The 20,734-nt window shown below is 50.6% G+C and overlaps 1 protein-coding gene across 4 annotated transcripts in view; it reads left to right on the forward strand.

Moving 5' to 3' along the window:
- Positions 1 to 926: 926 nt before the first annotated feature.
- The window catches only part of BCL9 (BCL9 transcription coactivator), a 59,619-nt gene continuing 39,811 nt past the window's right edge, over positions 927 to 20,734 (forward strand). For 3 of the 4 annotated variants that reach the window (XM_074813030.1, XM_074813085.1, XM_074813074.1), the window contains exon 1: positions 927 to 1,134. The gene's annotated coding sequence lies outside the window, so the exon portion shown is untranslated. Of the gene's footprint in view, positions 1,135 to 1,613; positions 1,962 to 20,734 lie in introns of those variants that run through there. The other variant, XM_074813054.1, reaches the window with a different exon arrangement.

The following is a 20,734-nucleotide window of genomic DNA, read 5'->3' on the forward strand; positions in this document are numbered from 1 at the left end:
CCCACATGCCAGGCAGTGCCGAGTTTAATGATTCATGCCGGCTATGTTTTGGTTTAGCTTTTGCTGGACGGAGAGCATAAAAACCTCTTAGCTGAAGCCACTGAAAACATTTTGCCCAAATGTCAGCGAGCCCGGACCCAACACGGCCCCGCTGCTGGGCGAGACCCTTTGTGGGTGCCGGGGTGCCGGGAGGCAGCCAGACCTTCCCACTGCAGAACCACGCTCCCTCGCTCCCCGCGTCGGGGGCCGCAGACATCTTCGGGAGCCCACGAGGGCTTGGTTTTGGCGCTCCTCTCCTCGCCCTTCTCCCCTGCCTCCTGCCACCCTGTTGCCGGCAAGTGGGCTGGCGGCTGCGGGATGCAGCTGGCCCCGAGGCCCCGGCGCTGGGTCCCCACCATTCGGCCTGCGCTGTTCTTTGCGCGCCCTTGGGGGAACGGGCCAAGTCCTCCGCCGGCTCCTCCGCTGCTGCTGCCGCCCCTGGAGCAGCCGGGGCGCTGGCAGCCGCAGCCGGCGGAGGGAGGCCGTGGGCCCGCGCCGTTTCCTTCGCGGGTTTCTCGCTGCCGTTCCGGCTGGAGCCCACCGGACCGGCGGGGGGAGGCTGGGACACCACCCCCCCACCACCCCCCCCCCGCTACACGCTGGCGGCTCGGCGCCGGCCATTTTCCCGGGGAGGCGACGGGCGGCCTCCCCCTGCCCCCGCGCCCCGGCGGGGGAGGGTGGGTGCGGGCGCGGGGAGCGGCGGCCAGGCCCGGCCCGCCCGCCTGTCACCGGAGTTGGGAGTTCGCATGGAGGAGGCCGGAGGAGGAGGAGGAGGAGGAGGAGGAGAGAGGAGGGAGGAGGAGGGAGGGGGACGTCTTGTTTGTGGCTTGTCAGCAGCCGCTGGAGACAAGCCTCCATGTGTGAAAGCCGCTTGGCATGAATGCCTGGGCCGTACCAAGCGCCGCGGCGCCCGCGGGGGGAGGCCGCCCCGCCGCCCCGCCGCCCCGCGCAGACAATAGGCCCCGCAAGGGTTCCCCCTAAGTTGCCTTGATGCTGCCCTAGCGCCCGGCCAGCGCAGGCCGCGCCGCCGGCAGGGTCCCGCTCCCCGCCGCCGCCCCCCGACATGCCGCTCCGCGCCTTCGCCGCCTGAGGCAGGTAAGCGCCGGCCCCGCCGCCCGCCCCGGCCCGGCCCGGCCCGGCCCGGCCCGGCCCCGCCGCCGGGCAGCCTGCGCGCCGCGCTGCCGGCGGGGGGCCGATGGCTGGCGCCGCCGCCCCCGGGGCCGCCTCCCCGCCGCCGGCTCCCCTGGCGCGGCCCGGCTGCCGGCGGCGGGGGGGCGGCGTGTGCGCGCCGGTATGTGTGCGAGCGGGCGGGCGGCTGCGTGTGCCGCAGTCAGCCCCGGCACGCTGCCCGGCTCCCCCCCGGTCCCGCCGGCCCGGCGGGGGGGCGGAAAGTTTTGCAGCGGTCGGCCGGCGGCCGTCCCCGCCGCGCCGTGCCTCAGTTTCCCCCCGGCGGCGGTGGCGCGCAGGGAGGGACGGCGGTGGCGGCGGGGGGGGATCCCGGGACCAGCGCGGGGCGGGGGGGGGAGAGCCGGGGCCGAGCGCGGGAGGGACAAAAAGCGCCTCCACCTGTTGGCTCCTGTCCCGGCGGCTTTTGGGGGGGCGGCGGGGGCCAGGGGGGCGCCCCCCGCCCGCTGCCCTGCGCTGGGGTGAAGCCCCGCGGGGGCGGCCCCGGGGAGGGCGGAACGCCGGGGGTCTTTTGTCACTCCTCCATCCCTCTGCCTCCGGAGCCGGGCAGACCCGGGAAGTCTGCCGCGCGGATGGGAGATGTGTTTCCCTTCCTGGATGTTGGGAGATGGAATCAGATGTATTTACCGTTGCCGTTTATCAGCAAGTAAATATCCAGCTCGGCGCGAGAGCGGCAGCGTGAAGCCTGCTTGCTTGCTTGCTGGAGGTTTTGTGGCTGTTAACCTACTGTCGGTGAGGTGAGAATGTGCAAGAGAAAAAAACCAAAAAAACCAAAAAAAAACCGGCAGAGGGGAGAGAAACCCTGATCCTCACGCCCGGCCTCATTACAGCATCGGCGCTGGGTTTGGTTAAAATTGAGAGGGTTATGTTTTCCTTTTGGCATGAGGCGCAGAAAGCCTCCCAGTACGCGAGGTGCATCCTCACGAGGTCTTTTAAGTTTGTCATCTGCCATCATTCAAGTTTCATTGATTCTAGTTTTTTTGTTAAAAAATAACCTACAAGAGAATCTGAGCTGCACAAACGTTCGTCATCCTAATGTCCTGACACAACCTATGAGAGGCTGGAGCCGAAAGAGGGGGAGAGAGTGAGGATATGTGCTTTCCCAGTCAGGGCTGGGAGGAGAGCATCGTGTGTAGAAGAATATGAGCAGGAATGGGAGATGGGGGAGGGAGTCTAAATTGTCCTGAGACCCTATTCAATCCAGCAAGGAAGATGGAGGATCTTGCTGCTGCGAAAAAAATGTATGGCAGAAATCTCAGCCAGCTTCCCTCTGACTTGTTACCTCCCTTCAAAAAAATAAATAAATAAGCAGAAAAAGAATCAAAGCAAACCCCCATGATTTGCTGTAACGTTTTCCATGATACCTTTATCCCGCACGCTTTAGAGTCAGAGAGTCCAGTGATGGAGGTATGTGAGCAGCAGGGAGAAAGACTGAGGTTTATCATCACAGGAGGGGGAGAAGTATCAGATCATGTTTGAAAGGAGACTTGTCAGGCAGTGAGGTAGGGAGAAAAAAATGCCTGTTCCAGGCAGCTGGACCTGGGGAGGAGGCGGTGGCTCCGGCACCTACGGTTCTGATGCTGGGTGGAAAACCTGTGGAGAGAGAACGTAGACAGATGGGGGAGCGGGGAGGAAGGATGTCCGAGGAAGAAAGACCTGGACCCTCTCCTTGGAGGGCTTTAAAAAGAGGGGGAATTTTAAACTGAATCAGGACACAAGCAGGGATGGAGTGTACCTAAGCTGAATGTGATGTATCAGGACTTTTTGGCACAGAAGGAAACAGAGGTTGAGTTTTCTGACTCGGCAGGGTTCAGGGCAGTTGGTAGGGGGAAGAGATCTTTGTAGCCAGCTCAAGGGGTGATAGTGACTTGGTCAAGGATTGCAGCTGTGGGGATGGGGAGGGAGCATGTGGCTTGCCTTTTCCATAGGTGGCTTCTCTGGTAGGGGGACCTTCTGTTAAAATGTCTTTGGAGATTTCTGTTAATTATGTTGGAATCTGGCAACAGCACGAACAAAATATCCGTCCCTTGTGGAAATATGTGTGGGGATGAAATAAAGCTTTATCATGAACGCTCCTGTGCACCCAGCTCCTCCACAGGCACGGAAACAGCAAGTTCGTGCAAACACACCTGCTTGTGTAGCACATTCTTCCTCCTGAGGGGCAACATGCACATCTTGTAAGCGTGGTTCCTGCATAGACACGGCCCAATTCTTGTGTTTTCCTCAGTTTACATAATAGCTTATTCTATCAGCCTGGTAGCGGTAGTATTTGACAGCCAACTTTGCAATAGCACGAATGACGATGTGAGGTGGCTAAGACTTGAAACCAGTATGTGCCATATTTTAGCTTTTCCGTTCACAGCAGCGTTCCGGTGATGGAGCAGGCACATACCACAGACATTGCATGCACAAGCGACGCCATAAAAATGTTATGCACATACACATGCAGAGGACTGATCTCGGGTCAAACATACTCAAAGTTGCTCTCTTTGGAAGGAAGCTGAAGCAGCGCCTGCTTGTTGCAGACAGAGCTCGCACACTGCTCCCGCACACGCAGATCACACGCGTGCATGCTCCACCTTTCCTCTCTGGGATCACCTGTTTGAATTCCAGCTGGGCTGGCAGCACAGGGAAGTTTTGCACCCCCTTGGATGGGGATTTGATGTCCTTTCTGTTCCAGCTTGGTGCTGGCTGGGCTTGAGCCACAAAAGCTTAACAACAGGGAACACTAATGAGCCCCGGCTTGGCATGCTGAGAAGAAAGGCCAAGGGCTGAGCGGGCATAAAAACAGTGGCGTGGAGCCCCCTGGCCAGAGCCTGAGTCTCGGCGTGAAGGCTGGGGAGGGAGCGGAGTCTCTGGAGTCGGGAACAAGACGGCAGCGCTGCAGCAAAGGCGCGAGAGGAGACCATGTTGGGGGGAGGAGAGCAGGCTGCTGTTTCCACATCATCTGAAAACTCAACCTGCTGTCAGGACAGAAGGAAGGCTTGTGCATATTTTATGTCACTTTTCTCCTTCTAGGACAAGCTGCTGATCTGATCAGCTATGCGCTTTAAAATCCTCGACGCGCCGATCAGCAAGTATGACTTGAGGCCAATAACCAGCCTTGGCCTCCTGCCTCCGCTCCTTTGTGGACAGTCGGTTGCATCCCATGCCGCCCTTCCCCGGAGAGCGCGTGCACAATTAAACCCTGCACGCCGCTCCTCAACTACGGCATGGGATGTGACTAGCTGCATGGAGACGGGGACAGAAAATGGCAACGTGTCAGGGCCGGGGGCGGGGGAGAGGCGGGGAGGGGAGTTGGCCATTTCTTATGCTGTTTGCTGATGTCTAGAAGGAGACTAAACGGGTAAATCGGTTTTCCTTTGAACTGGTTGTGCATTGCTCCAGTCAGCTGCTCTTGCCTCTGAGATCTTCAGCGGTGGCTCAGGAGTCGGTGGGGCTGGCAGCAAATAAAATGTATTTCACTCCGTCAGCCTGGATTTTGTGGCATTGGGGGTTATCAGACAAGAGAATTTCTCCTCAGCAGTTATTCGGTGTTGCCCCTGCGTGGCAGAGCCACTAGAGCCACCGACATTGCTCCTACCTGCTGGAGATGCGTGCACCACCGATGCTCCCTGCCCTACACCTAAGGGTGCAGGCGTCTCGGGCGTCATGGTTTTGATAACAGTCTTGCACATACAAACACATTATTCCTGTGTCCTATAAGCAAAGTCTAAACTCTAAACACCATTTTGGGACACATGGAGAAGCAGATATTCTTGCTGTGTGATGTGGAGTTATGCACCTAACTGAGTTAATGTTGCCCCTTCATTTGGCACGTTTGAGAAATGGTGGTCTCGGACATGGAGGTCTTGAACACAGAGGTCTCGGACACAGAGGTCTCACAGAACTTGAGATCCTGACACTGATTTGACAGGCAGCCTTAGAGAAATTGTGTTAAAGCTCAGATTGATTTTCCTTTTGAAATCTGTAAAATGGGGGTAATGCTTGCCCACCTCCCAGGGAAGGAGCAGCACACCGAATTGCTTGCGTACGGCTGTGTAGTGCTGCGTGCTCCTGTGCAGACACTACGGTGGGCTCGCACACCATCGCACGAACAAAGCGTGCAGTTTTGCACCGAGCGTGACTCATGCTATGATAAATTTTGCTAGAAGTATGCGCACACTCGGCGCTCGGTTGGACAGTGAATTCTGTTTTGTCCTTCCAGCAGAAAACAGCGCAACTTGCCAGTGACATGGACTGTACATGTATTCCCATAACAACAATATTATAAACATATGGTAAACCTGGTGTAACAACTGCTGTCCGTGCCTCCACGCAAAACAAGGAGCTGATTAACAAAAACTCGAGGCTGTCTGAGGCTGTATCTCCCCAGACTGTGATCTCATCAGCTTTCCCAAGCTAACCGCAACCTGGTCACTGCTCGGATTGTAAACTTGGGCTGAGGGGGGGAGAGCAGTTTGCAGGAATAGCTATTTGTGATTCAGTCTGCTTCCCTCTGACTCAGTACTGAACCATCCCTTGGTAGGGTATTTGGGGATAGTTCGCTTAGGACGTCGCGCATCAGTTTAGTTCTTGGAGGAAATTCTGCAGTACCCGGGCTTGCTTACAACTGAGTTTTGTCTCGGCATCTTTTGTAAAAACAACCCCCTAAAACCTACTTCTGATTATTAAAGACGCCATGGTAATTTTTGCCAAAAGAAGGGGGGGCGGGGGTGGTCTTAGCCCTGGGCACTTTGCCAGGCTCGAGCTCAGGAAATTGCAGTCTATCTAGGTAAAACTCCCCTATAGTTTAAATGAAAAAAAGTATTCATCTCTTACTGTCTTAAAGGGTTAGCGCTGTATTTCTCTGGAGTCTTAAACAGACAGTACATTCTCGCTGGAGAGGTGGTTACAGTTGCTTGCTGGGAGAAGAATTTTTTATGCAAAAACTGGGGCCTTTTTTGCATTTTTGGGACGCTTCTAATTGCAAAATGCTGTATACATTTTAGGTTATTGCAAGGCTCGAATGAATATGTGGATTAACATACAAATACAAGTGCAAGGAAATACGCTGGTGTGGTGTTTGCACAGGGGGCAGGCAGCTAGCAAATACATGTTTTTTCTGTAGCAGAAAAATAAGGACCAGTTTTTCAGTCGTGTGCGTGTGCATCTGGGGGCTGGATTTTGTATGTTTAGCAGCAATTGCTTTTGTAAGCTGCTGCTAAGGCACGTAACTGGCCATGTGCAATTGCAGTAATGGAATGTGAAAATGCAACTACACACAGACCTGTAATCTTGCATGCAAAATACTGCTGGTCTGGTTCTCCAGGTACAAAAAATGGTCTGAGATAGTACTTGCCTTTTCATTTAACTGCATTCACCTGCATTTTTCAGGTGGCAGCTGTGTGTATGGAGTGCTGAATGATTATCCTTGCTATTTTTACTCCAAGAAGAAGGAGGAAATTAAATCGTTACTAGTGATTGGGGTAGTACATGTGTCATGGTAAGCACAGGATGAAGTTGGGTGGGGGATTGCAATGATAATTTCATAACTCTTTGAAATCCCGGGGAAATGCATGGGCGAAGAAGGAGAGCAAAGAGGTGAGCTTCTGTTTCCGCTACAGACAAGGAGTATTGAACCACTGGGTTGGCCAGTGGTGTCAGGATCTGACCTCGCCTTCTGGCAAATCTGGTACTTTCAGGGCCCCCCAAAACAGAATGTGCATTCGGGCACAGGTGGAGGCAGGGCTGAATATCGGCACTAGTGAGGGTCTTTGGATGTTCCAGCCCAGGGCAGTGCGGACCCCCCCAAAGAGTGGAACAGGTTTCCTCCTCTTCACTCAGTGGGTGCGTCTCAGCCCTGCCCTGGCGAGGCGGGGGCGGCCAGGGGGGCCGGGGGAATAGCTCACTTTCTCCGCCACTTCGCTCTCCGGCTTCTCTGGTGACAGCGATAACAAAGGGCTGCTCGGCATTAGGTGATATAGATCTCTCTCAGCCCACTAAACCTGAGTCCCACAGGCTTCTCACTAGCCCTCGGGGCTTGGGTGTCACTGTCTGCTCACTGCCTGGGGTGGCCTGGGACAGTCTCCCTGGAGACCGAAGGCTGCGCCTTCTCCACGAGGTCTGGAAGCACGGATTTCTTCCTCCTGAAAACCGTGATTATATTTTGGTGTTATTTCTTGCCATCCTGGGTCCTTGACTGCAGTCACTTCCATTTTGCATGCTGCTCTTTGTAATTGAATCTATTGATGTATATTTAATCCACTTGGCACCACAGTTCGTAACTAGGCACTGCTTCCCAGCCTTCTGTCACTTGTTTTCACAATTACCATCTTTAAGTTAGGGTGGATGCCTGCCGCTCAGCTTTTTGCCCGATTGCTATACTGTCTTGGAGGACCTGTGCTTGACAGTCAGGTCCATGGTCAGCACAGCTCCCATCCTTTGATCTGGACGTCAGCCAGGTGTGCAGGACTTGGGTAATGGAAGCTAAGCCTGTTGGGTTTAATTCTCCTCTCTGCCACTGATTTGCTGTGTGTGATCACGAGCAAGTCCTTTAACCCCAGACGGCCTCAGCTGACTTATCTACTCCAGAAAGGTGTTGTAATGCTTAATTATTGCCAGCTCTTCAGAAACCCCTGGGGGAAAAAAAATGCATTTTATTCAGAAATGTCTCTGACCTCCCTGGCCTTTCTAAGCTGTCTTGGTGGTGCTAGGAGATATTCTCTTTCCTCCCTTAATAATGTTTCTTCAATTTTTCATCTGTACATTCACCCACTCTCTCAGCTGCATGTAAAAATGCCAAGCTGTCTGAAGTCATGGAAATATTTTTATAAACTTGACAGCCACGACAAACATTCCTCCTCGGCAATAAACAAACAAGGTACACAACCTGCCATTAACATCAGTTTATAGCAGAGAGACCTTCGTCACTCATTGATGAGGGAATCCTAGACAATTACTGCACTAGCAAGCCATAAAGTAGTGTTGTCTGAGGTTAGGAAAATACCGGATCCTTTGGGTTCCTGTGTGCAGTGACTAAGTGGGAAGCTCTGTTTGCCCATGTGTGTACGGGAGTGCAGGCAGGCACCAGGTATTTGGTTTATTCAGGGCTCTTACAAACTATATTTGGCTTGCGCGTATGTGGTGTTGGGGTCTTGGTGTTTGTTTGTATGCACAACAGCCTGTTTTCCATAGTGGCAGTTGAAACATAAAGGTGGTACAAATTAAACTGGATAAATAGTAGACACCTAAAAAAAAAAAAAGCTGCAAAAGAAAGGTGTTAGTGAGTGTTGCAGGATCAGACCCCCTGCACAGCCTCCTGCGCACCCCTCCTCGGTCTTCCTTGCAGCTGGCTGTAAGCTGGTAGGGTTGGCAGGTACCTGAACCTGCAATGCAACATCTCCCTGTGAGTAATTCTCCCTGTAAGCACTCAGACAGTGCTTATTTTGGCGCATTCTTGGTTTGTTTGCTCTGTGTATGTCTAAATCCATATCTCCAGAGACCTTCATGCTAGTGAAAAAGAGCAGGTGCTGCTCTTTTTCCTGTGTTACTTTGGGTTATCTCTTGTTCTTCTAGCAGGCCCTCTTCCTACCATCTTTGGGTAGTGGGCTCTCTCTGGTGTGCTCAGGAGAAGAAAGTCAAGACTGTTCTTCACCTGTATCTTTGACAGAAGACTCTAGACAGCTAAGCTCCTTTCTACCATCTCACTCATTCACTGCCTCTCTCAGTCTCAGTACCTTGGTTCCCCTCTTCTTAAAATGAGGATGACAACTCTTCACTCTGCTTCCACAAAACCTTTGAAAGCTAAGGAGAAAAAGATGCGGGGTTTTTGTCTTCCTTCTTCAGGAGACCATAAATCCATCTCCCCTCCTCTCCGCTCCTCTCCCTTCCTCCCTTTTCCTCTCATTTTAAGAGTTCTTATTATATTCTGTCCCTCTAGGTCTCCTCTACTTCCACCGCTCTTGCAATCTGTCTCTCTCTGCTGTTTCCACATCCCCTTCTATTTGCAGCTCCCTTCCTTCTGTTCATGTCATTTTCTTCTCTCACCCTGTATCTTCTACCCTCCCCCACTATTCATGCGCCGCACACTCTTCCTATCGCCTCTCTCTAGTTTATCCCCCGTATTCCTCCCTTACGCGTCTCTCCGATGTGGACCTCTTGTTGTTGTCCCTGGCTGCGTGTCTCTGCAGCCCGGCCGCATGGGAGGTGCTGGCGGGGCTGGCTGGCCAGGGCCTGAGCGAGAAGGACAGGGCGTGGGATCAGCTGGACAGTCCCCTGCTGTGGCCTGCCGCGGGCCAGGCGGGCTGGAGCTTGCCCTCTGACAGAGCATGGTGAGGCTCCCTCTGCTTGTGTGCCGCTGGCTTGGGATGGGACTGCCTCGGGTCTTGTTCTGAGCTGTGGCACAGTTGTCACTTCAATGTCTGAGTACTTTATTTCTGCCTGGGAGCCTGATGAAGTCTGTCTCAAATTTTGTCTCCTGGCATCACACCTTACCTCCCTGGACACGACCTCATGACTTGTTTTGGTTCTGGCCCGTTATCCTACTCCCATTCCCCCAACTTCCCCCCGGGCTCTAGACACACTGCCCTGAAAACGTGGATTGTGTTCTGCTTGGCTGCTTGGAGACATCTGTGGTTGTCAAGAGGAGGGTGACTGTTCCTCTGCGTCACTCCACCTGAGTTCAGGGTCCCATGCTCTGCCAGGAAAAGCCGTGATGGAAGGGGGAGAGGACTAGCACCAAACATCTGGGGAGACCTCTGCATCTTGTTGGAGAGTTGCATTGAGCCAGCAAGCCAGTGCCCAGCAGGTCAGGACAGCTGTGCTCTGTTCCTGGGAGACCTGTGCTTGGCAGGGGACGAGAATTGCTCTTTGGGTGGGACAGGGGCAGCAGGGTCACTGCATTAAGGAGAACCCCTCTCCCATCTGCCTGAGAGAGCCACCTGATCCCACGCAGAGGCCATCCCACTATCTGATGTGGGATAGAGTTGCCTCCCAGTCAGCCCGAGTGGATGCAGCCTATTTAACCACCTCACTGCAGAGACAGCATTTTGGCTGCAGGGATCGTGGCCAGCAGTGACACTTGAAAGGTGGTGCTTTCTGGCTATCACTTCACGGACTCTCTTTTGCCTCCCACAGTGGGCACATGTGGCGTGGAGAAGTCCTCTGCCCCAGGCAGGGAGAGTTGGCTGCCAGTAGGCTGATGGGAGAGCCGGCCAAATCAGGGCTCATCAGGTTTTCCTGACAGCAAAGCACAAAGAGGTCACGCAGATGGCTGTGTGTTGAAGTTCATCCAGTGTCCTACAGGACAGGGCATAGTGACTTTCTGGCCTCCAGTGGAGTTCAACTCCATTTCTGAGTAGCACCACATCTGCCCCTGCCAGGCGTGACTCAGTCCCAGGCTCATAAGTCATGAGCCTCAGCTCTTGTAATCAGACAGTTCCTGATTTCTCCCCTCTGTCTCTGCAACGGACCGACCCTTCCTTAGCATGTTGAGATGGTATCCCTCGCGGTCCATGCAGGGTGCCATACACCTTTTCCCAGTTTTCCCACAGTTTCTCTCCTTCTCCATACTTGCTTCACCTGTTTTACCTGCTCTTTCCCTCCCGCTCTGCCTCTGGGCTAGGTCTCTCACCAGACTCTTTCCAGAATCATGTTCCTCTGCCTTGTTTGCCTTCCCATCTGGCTTCCTTGTCTCTCTGGCCACGCCATGAGCTGTCAGCAGCTAGGGGAGAAGGGCCATTGTAAGAGCAGGGCAGAGACTGGAGGGTGTCTGGGAGAGCAGAGGGGGAAGGCAGGGTATTACTAGGTCAGGGTCCATTGTTTGCTGCTGTCTTTGGCCTCTCCCAGGTACGTGCTATTAGCAACATGGCAGAAGTCCCCTTCCCCGAGAAGAGTGATCTTCCCATTGCTTCTACTTCACTATTAGCAAGCTCCTGAAAGGTTAATGAAGTCATTCACTGCAAAAGGAAAAAGCACGTCTTCCTGTGTTTTGCATAAATTAATCTTGGAGATTATAGAGCAGCCCATGTACAGGGCACAGGACATGCAGCTATGTCCTTGGGTCTTGTCACCCAAAATGCCGCTCTGGGAGTATCATGCAGGTGACACTGTCCACTCCAGTCCTCGAGATCAGCTTTGCTTAAAACTTAAGTAAAAAGCTGTGGCCTCCCCATCCATCTTTATTCATGTTTCTTGTGTCTAATGGGGACTGGGGAGGAGGTACCCAGGAATGCCCACAAGCCTCCCCTTCCTCCCATTGCGGTGGATCCTCGTTTCCCACAGATCCTCTTTAGAACATGCCCTGTATCAGGTTTCATTCCCACTGGATTTTTTCTGCCTGAGAAGTATGGAAAAAATCATTCAATTGGTTTCGAATCACATGAGTGGGAGCAGGCACCAACTCTAGAAGATAAGTGTTCTGACCTTTACTGCACTCAGATAACTGAAAATAATAACAAATAAATACATCTTGTTTCTAAACCTTAGGCTTAGGGATGTGTCCCTGCCTTATGCAACAAGAGCCTGAGCCAGGGCTCTTGGGAGGGTTGAGGATAAGAACCTGGCAGCTGCCTGCAGTAAGCAGCAACCCCTTTTCTTTCCTTTTGAAAATGCAGCCGGTACCAACCCAGATATTCAGGATGGGAGGGGACGGGGCCAGTGTCCCCGCTCTCCTGCCATCTTGCTGCTGGGACTCTGGATGTTTCCCTGTGGTTGGTGCTCCGGAAGAACAAGAGTTTGATTATTTCTGGCCCATGCCTGTTTCCTTACACTTTCTGCCTCTTCACATACAGGGTTGACCATGTAGGGCCACACAGGGCTGGCCGCCAACTAGACCTCTGCATATAGGCAGACCCTGAATATGAGTGTGGGATTTGCTCTGAAAAAAATGTATTAAAATCCCCAAATCGGTGTTTGAAAATAACTGAGGGAACCTGTCTGGAAGGAGGACATAGTGAACTGTGACTCCCAGCAAGCTCCCCAGGTGTGGGTCTTAGGTCACTGACTCAAACCTCCATCATCCCCTGGAGGTGCCCCAGGGGAGGTCCATCGGAGGCGGCCTGCCTCTCTTTGCAGGCCACTGGTGACAGTAAATATTTGTACACTTGCATACTGAAGTGCTGATAGGGGACTGAGGACCCATTGTGCAGTGTGCTGTCCAGACACCGGAAAGAGACAGTCCCTGTCCTGAAGGACTTATTGTAGTCCCAAATTAGAGCATTCATGGTGCTTTCTGTAGTGGTTGTGACTTGATGTTCCTCCACCAGGACGTTGCTTCCTTTCCCTCCTCTGTTACGTAGGGAGCTTGTTTGCTTGGTTTCTGCCATCCAAACCACCATCGACTGAAGTGCCTGTATGCAGAGCTTGGGGAGGATGTTAGGAGGTTTCTGGCACTCTGTCAGTGTAAAGCATCTTATTTATTAGAGTCTAATGCCCAGCTGGGATGCACTTCTGATCTAAAGCTCCTGAATTCTTCCCTTTTAACGCTAAAGATGCCATTCAGAGAGGCCCCCTGGGCCCAATGTGTGCTTCTGCTGAACACTGCCCTGATCATATATCTACCGCTGTCTTGCTCAGACTTTGGGTTCAGTGATTTTGTTTCCATGAGAAGATCTCCTCCAACTCACCTCTTCCTTCAGGGGTTCCAGCAGATACCCAAATAAATATGATTCAGTGGGCCATGGGCTACTGTATTGCAGCATATGGAAGCGTGTGCATTTTCAACATGCAACCTGATATGTGTATGGATGCTTGCATTCGTGTCTGCTAGTGTATTTGGGCTGGAGGGGGTAGCAGTGAAAGCCTTGGCAGCTGGGAAGAAAGGAATGACAGGCTTGCCAGGGGAGGGAGGAGAGAGTTTGGTAGCCGAGATGAGGATTGGGTAACAAGTGGAGGGGGAGATCAGATTTAGGATCCATGTTCACTTAAGAAAATAGGAGAAGTAGTACATTGTTTATTGGGGATTGTGTTATTCCTGTGCATTATTTATTAATCTTCTGCTAATGGTACTGCATAAAGAAGTGGCACTTCTACAGAAATTTCACAGACAGCTGGAGGATCAGTTCCAGGAGGTATTGTAACCAGGTCAGGTTGGTGTAGGGAATCCTGCTGGGCTCAGTTTTGACAAGCTTTGGAAAAGAGAGGATTGTTCGGGAGGCATTTGAAGGGGAGAAGGGGGGGTGTCTGTGACTCACCAGGGAACAGTGATCACTGTGAGGATAAAGGGGCAGGCTGGAAGGAGACCTGGAGACAATGGTGAATTCCTGGGGTCAGCGTCTTCAGGATTCCAGCCCGAAGTACGCAGAAGCGTAAGAAAATGAAGTATTTAGGAGGAACCTTTAGGAGTAATAAAGGCAGCTGGTGAGACAAAGCCAAAAGTAAAGAGAAAGCAGGTTTTACTACGTGCTGCGCCTTGAAGCGGATCTGGAAGGCTTGAATTTGAGGCAGGAGTTGGAAGAAGGGATGTACAGAAAGAGATGGCCTGTGCAGTGAACGTGACTGAACCATTCTTGACTTACCAGTACTGTACGAGAGCACAGACCCACCAGTTTGCAGCCTCGACTGATGTGACAGGCTAAGCAGAGGTGTTGAGGTGCAAGTTTGTGGTTCAGACAGGTGGGTGCCAGGATGGGTGCTCCCAGCCAGTTCTTGCACACTAGTCCTTGCTTGCATTTTAAAGATGTCCAGTCACTTTGAGAGGTGGGACTGGTATTTTGGTAGGTGGCATTCTTCTTTCACTCAGCATGAAACCGAAATCAGCAAATAGTGCAGAGGAAGTCACACTACTGGTGCAAACCATCTTTGGGTGAGAAGCAACTGTTGAAATCCTGGCCAACTCATAGTCTCCAAAATACCCAGACAAAAATGCAGTGCTTAGAGGTTTTTGGTTTTAAGCTTTGTTTTACCCACCAGTTCAGCCATGTCGACATTATGTGGGAAACACCTTACCTACTGCCTGCCTGCGACTGTTTCCATAAGCCAGGTCTAAATGGTAGTTGCCTTGGCGTCTCTTCTATCTGAGAATCTCAGTGCTGAGCTGGTGCAGAAATTCTGGGGTTAGAGGGGAGGTGGAGAAGCTGCAACATAAACCCAGCCTCATGGGCTGTCCTTTGTTTTTTCAACTGCAGTGGAAATCCAACTTTGTTAGAAACAGTCAGACTGTGAACACAGGGAGTCCTGTAGCACAGACAGGCTTTGCAAGGAACTCCATTAGCTAGAGTCAGCCTCTTCCCTCAGCCATCACATACAGCACAGTTGAGCCACCGTTACTAAATGGTGTTGGGATGCAATTTCTAATTACGCACAGCATTGGTGCAAATCATGCAACAAGTACATACGGCGATTGGTGTGTTTAAGAAATAATTTTTTAAGTTGTTGTCAGTGAGCACCCTATAGCAAACCTCCTTATTCTGTGCAGCAACAGTGGTGGTATAGGTAGTGCTAAGTGCACTGAGAAGTTGTGGGCGTAGCTGTGTGAGAACGGCCTGTAGGTTTCAAATGAACCAGGCCGTGATGGGACACGGCTCTGTTAATCCACTGTCTATTAGAGCAGAAGGTGACTTGGACCAACCAACTGAAAGGCCTTCAGAGAGCATTTCTCTACCTTGGGAGAATCTGAGATCATCTGAGATCTGGGACTTGAGTTTTAACAGGGCTTATCCATTGGGGAGGGACAGTCCATTTCAAAAGCAAAGTGCTGATGAGTCCAGGAATGATAAAATCACCCTTGGATTTTTTTTGTGTGTGTGAACTCCTAGAAGTCATCTATGTTGGTATAAATGAGATCATTTGGCCTAATTAGTTCCAAGCTTAATTAGCAGTAATTATCCCAACATGGGAGTAATACCCGAGTAGGAAGTACTGAGTCCTCGATTAGATAGATCTCTAATTGGTGTTACAATATTGTAATTAAAGCATGCTTATACGCCTCTGCCTCTGCAAGTGATTTGTTTTATGTCTGATTAAACAGGGAGTCCGGCAGCCTCAAGGAGGCCAGGACATCACCACTGATTGAAACAGTGTATTATTCTTTGTTATAGGAAAGAAATGATGAATCACATATACTAGGAAACACTGTGGGCCAAATTAATCCTTTGAGTAATTGCTACTGGAGTTAGGGAAATTACAACAGGGGTGAATTTGGCCTCAAGTGCATAAACTCTATCTGTATATCACACAGTTAAACAAATACTCATTTGAATGTGCAGTCTGGCAATTACACCATCAGACAAATGCAAGTAACTTAATCTGCATTTGCGATCACTGGATTGCACGGGTGAGTTTGTCTGGCTGCTGGGTGATCGTTATTAGATTGCACATTCTGCTCAAATTTTTCAGGAGGTGGTGCCATGTGTCCTGGGATGCGCTGCACCCTGAAGCAGGCGGCAGAGTTTCAGATGGCCGCTGCTGGCTGCTGCGTCCTCTCCCTGTCGGGGTGAAACCCGAAAGGTACCGCTAGGGTCACCAGGAGCACCGTGCAGATGGAGGAGATGGACAGATAAAGCATCCTCTTTTCTTCCAGCACTGTTACCTTTAATCTAGCTGGTCTGACCCTCCCCAGCAGAAGACACTTCAGAAGAGCGGGTAAACAGACATTTTTCAAAGAAGTTTAAGAAAAAGAGAGCGAAACGGGAACTTTCTGAAATTAGTCAGCTTCAAAACATGAAAGCTTCCTATGTCTTTTTAAGAAACCACCTCCTTAGGAGTTGGCAAGTGCGCTGCTTTATTACTTATCTGTTCGCTACATGAGTGGGCGACTGTACTTCCTGATTTGGTTCTTCAATATAGAGAGATCATCAGCATGGGTCTGTAGAGGACAGTAACTCCTCGCCTACGGAAAGTAACAAATAGGAATAAGGATGCATGTATCTGCTGGCTGTCACAAAGGATTTCAGAGCACATTCAAGTCATATCCGAAGTAGAACGTCAGCTTGTTTCCATTTTACAGCTGCAGAAACTGAGGCACAAATCAGTTACTTCTCTTGATGTAGCTCATGGAGCTGGTGTGTAAGGCAACACCAGGAATGCGGTGCAGATCTCATCACCTTCTGCTTCACCCACAAAACCGTCTTTCTTTTCCAAGGGGAAGAGTCCAGAAAGAGGGAGGTGTCTTGAGCAAGGAAATAAAATACACAAAATTCTGTTAAAGCAATATTAGGGATAAGAATTTAAACACCCCATATGTGGGAATTCAAAGCAAGGGTTTCCATAGCAGCATTGCTTGGCCATATTGTATATACACTATTTTGCATTGCTTTCATGATGTCAAAGGCATATTCTAATATCTGTGTGTGCAATATGTCTGAATCAGAGTTGCTATGAAACTTAAGGCTGAATTACACCACGGAGGCATATTCTTGTGTGGTACTGGGAGGAAATAATAGAACTAGGTTTTGTTAGGATTTTTCTCCAGTGATACATTTTTCTTAGAAAATTGCTGATTTGCCAAAACTGTTGCTATTTTTGGGAAAAGTTCATTCCAGTTCCCTGTCCCATCTTGAAAAAAAAATGGAGCAAAGTTGTGAAGCTGTGAAAATGAAGTGCTTTAGGAAGGTAAAATGAAGTCTTGCATTTAATTCATTTGGTCATAGTTTCTTGTTTTGAAAATTTCAAAAACTATTTTTTTTCCTGATCAGATATAGAACAATGATTTGAAGTCTCTGAAAATCTTGAAGGAATAAAAAGCATTCCCCCTCACCCTAGATAGTCTCAAACTGTACTAGGAGCTGGGGGCGACAAGGGAGCGACTGCATCACTCGACACTAGTGTGGCTGCCCAGTGCGTTGCAGTTGGGGCAGTGGGAGAGATTACCTCCCGAGTACCTCTCTGCCTGCCTGGTATAGGCAATTGTAAGGTAGAAAAAAATGCCTGTGCAGTACTGCTCAAGTCTTTCACAAGGCCCAACTCTGTCTAAAAAACCCCGACATCACCTGTGTATCAGAAGGTTAAGCCTTTAGACCGGGAGGGTTTTGGGTGGGAGCCACTGTCTCTCACATCGTTAAACCTCCCTTCTGCAGATGATGGGATCTTGGTGAGGGGGGAGCTGCTGCCTCTCCCTAATTGATGCCCCACACTAGGGATGACGAGACCTGTCCTTCTCACCTCCGCATGCACGGGCAAAGGGCCTCCTGTGAGCACAGCTCTTCCCTGCACTTGGTCCCCTCTGCCCCCTGCTTTCAGCACCTCATCCATGCTCTGAAGCTGTTTGGGGGAGAAGGAGGGATGTTGCACCCCGGGCTGGGAAGGAGTGCTCGCACTCATGGAAAAGCCCTGTGAGTTGGTTTGGCATCCCTCTTCCTGCTGGCAGCAACGTTTCCTCACTGCCAGCGTTCCCAAATGTTGGTGTAGCCTGTATGCCAACGTCTCCTTTCTCCCTGCTCCCTCGTGTTGCAATTGCTGATTTCTGTGCCTGTGCCTGAAGAGCTGTAGTTTAGACTTGCTTTGCCATGCATTGAAGCCATTCTTGTTTAGGAAAGAAACTGCAATAGGGGTGTGGGAGAGAGGGAAAAAGAAGAGAGCTTTTTTTTCCTATGTGGCAGCGACGGATGCTGGGTATTATAGAGACAAGCTGACAAACATCTGAATGAGTGGAAGAGACTCCTAACCCAAAGGGAGGAGTTGTGGTTTAGGTTAAAGCCACAAAGGAAGTGAAGGAGGTTACCACTTTCCTGTCTGTGGGCAGGAGGTTCTCCTTGTGCTCATTTGAAGGCTTAGCTCTAGCTCATTCTTCCCTAGGAACATACTCATCTGTGTACTTCTTGAAAAGCATTCGATCTGGCGTCTGATCTTGGGAGTGACAAACATCCCCTTTATCCACAGAAATCAGCAGGAGCTGGGAGCTAAAGACTGGGAATCACAGTCTAATTTATGGAGCCAGATATTCTAAGGCGTCTTGTTAAGCCACGTGTCTTGTTTGGTGCTAGAGCACATAGTGTATCTCTCCTTGCCTCTTCCTCTTGCTGATTCCACTCGGATTTTTTGTTGCAAATATCCATGCCCCTGGGGCTTGCTGGCTCCCTGCAGGTCTCACTTCTCTCTTGTTCCCGAGTGATTGGCAAATTGCGTAGCCATCCTGCCCGAATCGAGCAGTCTCGCATGCTGATACAGGACAGATTCTGATGCCATCCAGTTCCTGCCAGTATGGCCTGTGATCAATATTTTCCTTGATTTTCACGGTGTGCTTTTCTTTTAACGGCTCAGAGGCTCTAGCTGTATGCAGTCGAAAAGTTTGTTGTCTCGGCTCTATAGCTTCACTCTTCGTCTGTGAGGACAGAGTGAGTGGTTAACCCTGGTGTGCTGCAGAAGGCATGCCAGGAGGGAGATGAAAGAATACAGGATTGCTCTTACAAGAGAGTGAGCCTTAGCCTGAGTCAGAGGAGTGCTGGCATGCAAGCTGGCTATCTTAACCCGAGCTATCAACTGGCGACTGCACAGTTAGAACCACTGTCAGTGACAGTGACTTTAGTATGTGCTGCCAGTGCCTTCTGATCACTGTGTGCTACTGTACATGAAAAGAGCGTCTGAAAGGTGCTCCCTGAAGAGCCGTTATGTGGTCTCTAACCTTCCATTAACAGCTCACCTTAGCCCCTAACCCTGGCCTCAGGATGCAGCAGTCATTTCATTTACCAGGTGTGAAAATCATATTTTGCCATGTGAGGATGATTGCTTTATCAGGTGTATTACAGTATCTGGTTTGGGTTTTTTTTTATTTTTAAAAGGGCTTTGTTAGAACTACAAGATATCATTAAAAATTTATATGTGGCAAATGTGTCCTTTTTTTGCAGAGTGTTTCCTTTTAGAGACCTTCATGGTATTGATTTCAAGTAGATTTTCCTCCTTTGTTTTAAAACATTTCCTCTGCCTATGGATTTTCAACATTACTTACTGGATCTGTGTGCAGTACATTCCCCAGACTGTATTATCAAGCCCAAGTCCCTTACTGCTGGCCTTCAGGGACCACTTCTGAAGCTGGAAAGACCATTCATTTGCTGTGTTCACTCAGTCCTGAGCAACTATCCAGCATTACATCCTTCTTACTCCAGGATGCATGCTGTCATCTGAGCCGTGGGTCTGCTTTCAGCACGTGCCAGCAGATCCCAAACCTAGTCTGGTAACAGCCTCGAGCTGTCCCTTGCTTGGAGCGAGCGGTGTTTGTTTGGATGTTTTAGATGTAAAGGGAAAACAAGCTGTATGATGGGGAAGTCAAGAAACTGGAGTGGTAAGCAGCTGAAATTGTAAGGTCATTTGGTTTTGGTATCAGCATTTTATTGCTCGAACTCATCCTTGTGGCCATTACAGTGAGGTGCGGGGTTTCGTTTTGGAGAGGGCAGAGGACTCAGCAGGGAGGCTGGGAGTGCTGACACAGCGCGACAGGCGCGAGGTACTGCTGCCCTTTCAAGGGGAAGTGCCCGTGAGGAGCAGGCTGAGGTCCACCAGCCACCGCTCTGCCTCCGGATGAGGCCCTGGGATTCATGTTCTGCTGGTGGGTGAAAGAGCTTTGTGACAGCCAGCTGAAGGTGTGGGTTGAGCCATCTTTTGGTGGATCGTATGTGTAAGACATTGAAGACTTGCATTCAGACCCTAAAGGCTTACAATATCTGGCTTTGTTTACTGTAGCATTATAGCCTTAGGGCCACAGAAAGTGCAGCTTTATTGAAATCACTGGAGTTGTGCTTGCTTATGGCAGCAGGGAGCTGGGGACACATTTTTTTGGAACGTGTTGCCAAGAACATAAACCCTTTTCTTTGGGAGATGCTATGTAAGGATGGCTCAAGTGCGTGCCTGGGAAACGTCCTAATGGAAACAAGACATGGAAATGATCAGATCTCAGAACAACTCTTACTTGTTCCCCACATCTGTGACTTTCAGAGTCCACCATCCTAAGGCTCAGTCCTTCTCTCCTTCCTCTTTATCATCAAATCTTAGTTTTGAACATCATCTATACCACCAAGAGCTGGGACACCATGGGGGACATGGCAGTCTCTGCACATGGGGGAAATAGGGACCTGGATGAGGAAGCCAGCTGACTTGCATGGGTCCCAGGCAGGCTGAAGTTGTGTTACTGGACAAAGCAGCAGCAATCTTTGTTATCTGATTCTGAAGTGGAAGGTGCCTGTGCTTCAGCATTTCAATGTTTACAAGAGATTCGTGCTACAGTCTTTGATGCTGGTTACTCCTATAAAAGCAATTACCAAAAATGCAAGTGGTTCTTAAAGACACTGTAGCCAGAGTATTACCTGCACTCCCTGCATGCTGGCTGGACTGCTGGCATTCATTTTGCCTTGCCTTGACAGAAAAGACAGGCAAAAGGTACAGGTTGTGTGTAGGAATAGCCCATCTTGTAAGCAAGCCAAGGCACAGGGAGTGTATCCCATCAGTTACATTACCAAGGCAGGTCCCCTATGCCGCACCATCTCACATGTTAACTGGATGCTCTAAAATATAAGGATCTAGACAGAAAAAACTATGCTGTCCTAGGTGTCTCTCAGGACCTGCAAGGCAGGTATTGTAAGCAGATGTATTCATGCTAGGG

Source organism: Strix aluco, chromosome 2 (genome assembly GCF_031877795.1).
Source record: "Strix aluco isolate bStrAlu1 chromosome 2, bStrAlu1.hap1, whole genome shotgun sequence".
NCBI lineage: Eukaryota > Metazoa > Chordata > Aves > Strigiformes > Strigidae > Strix > Strix aluco.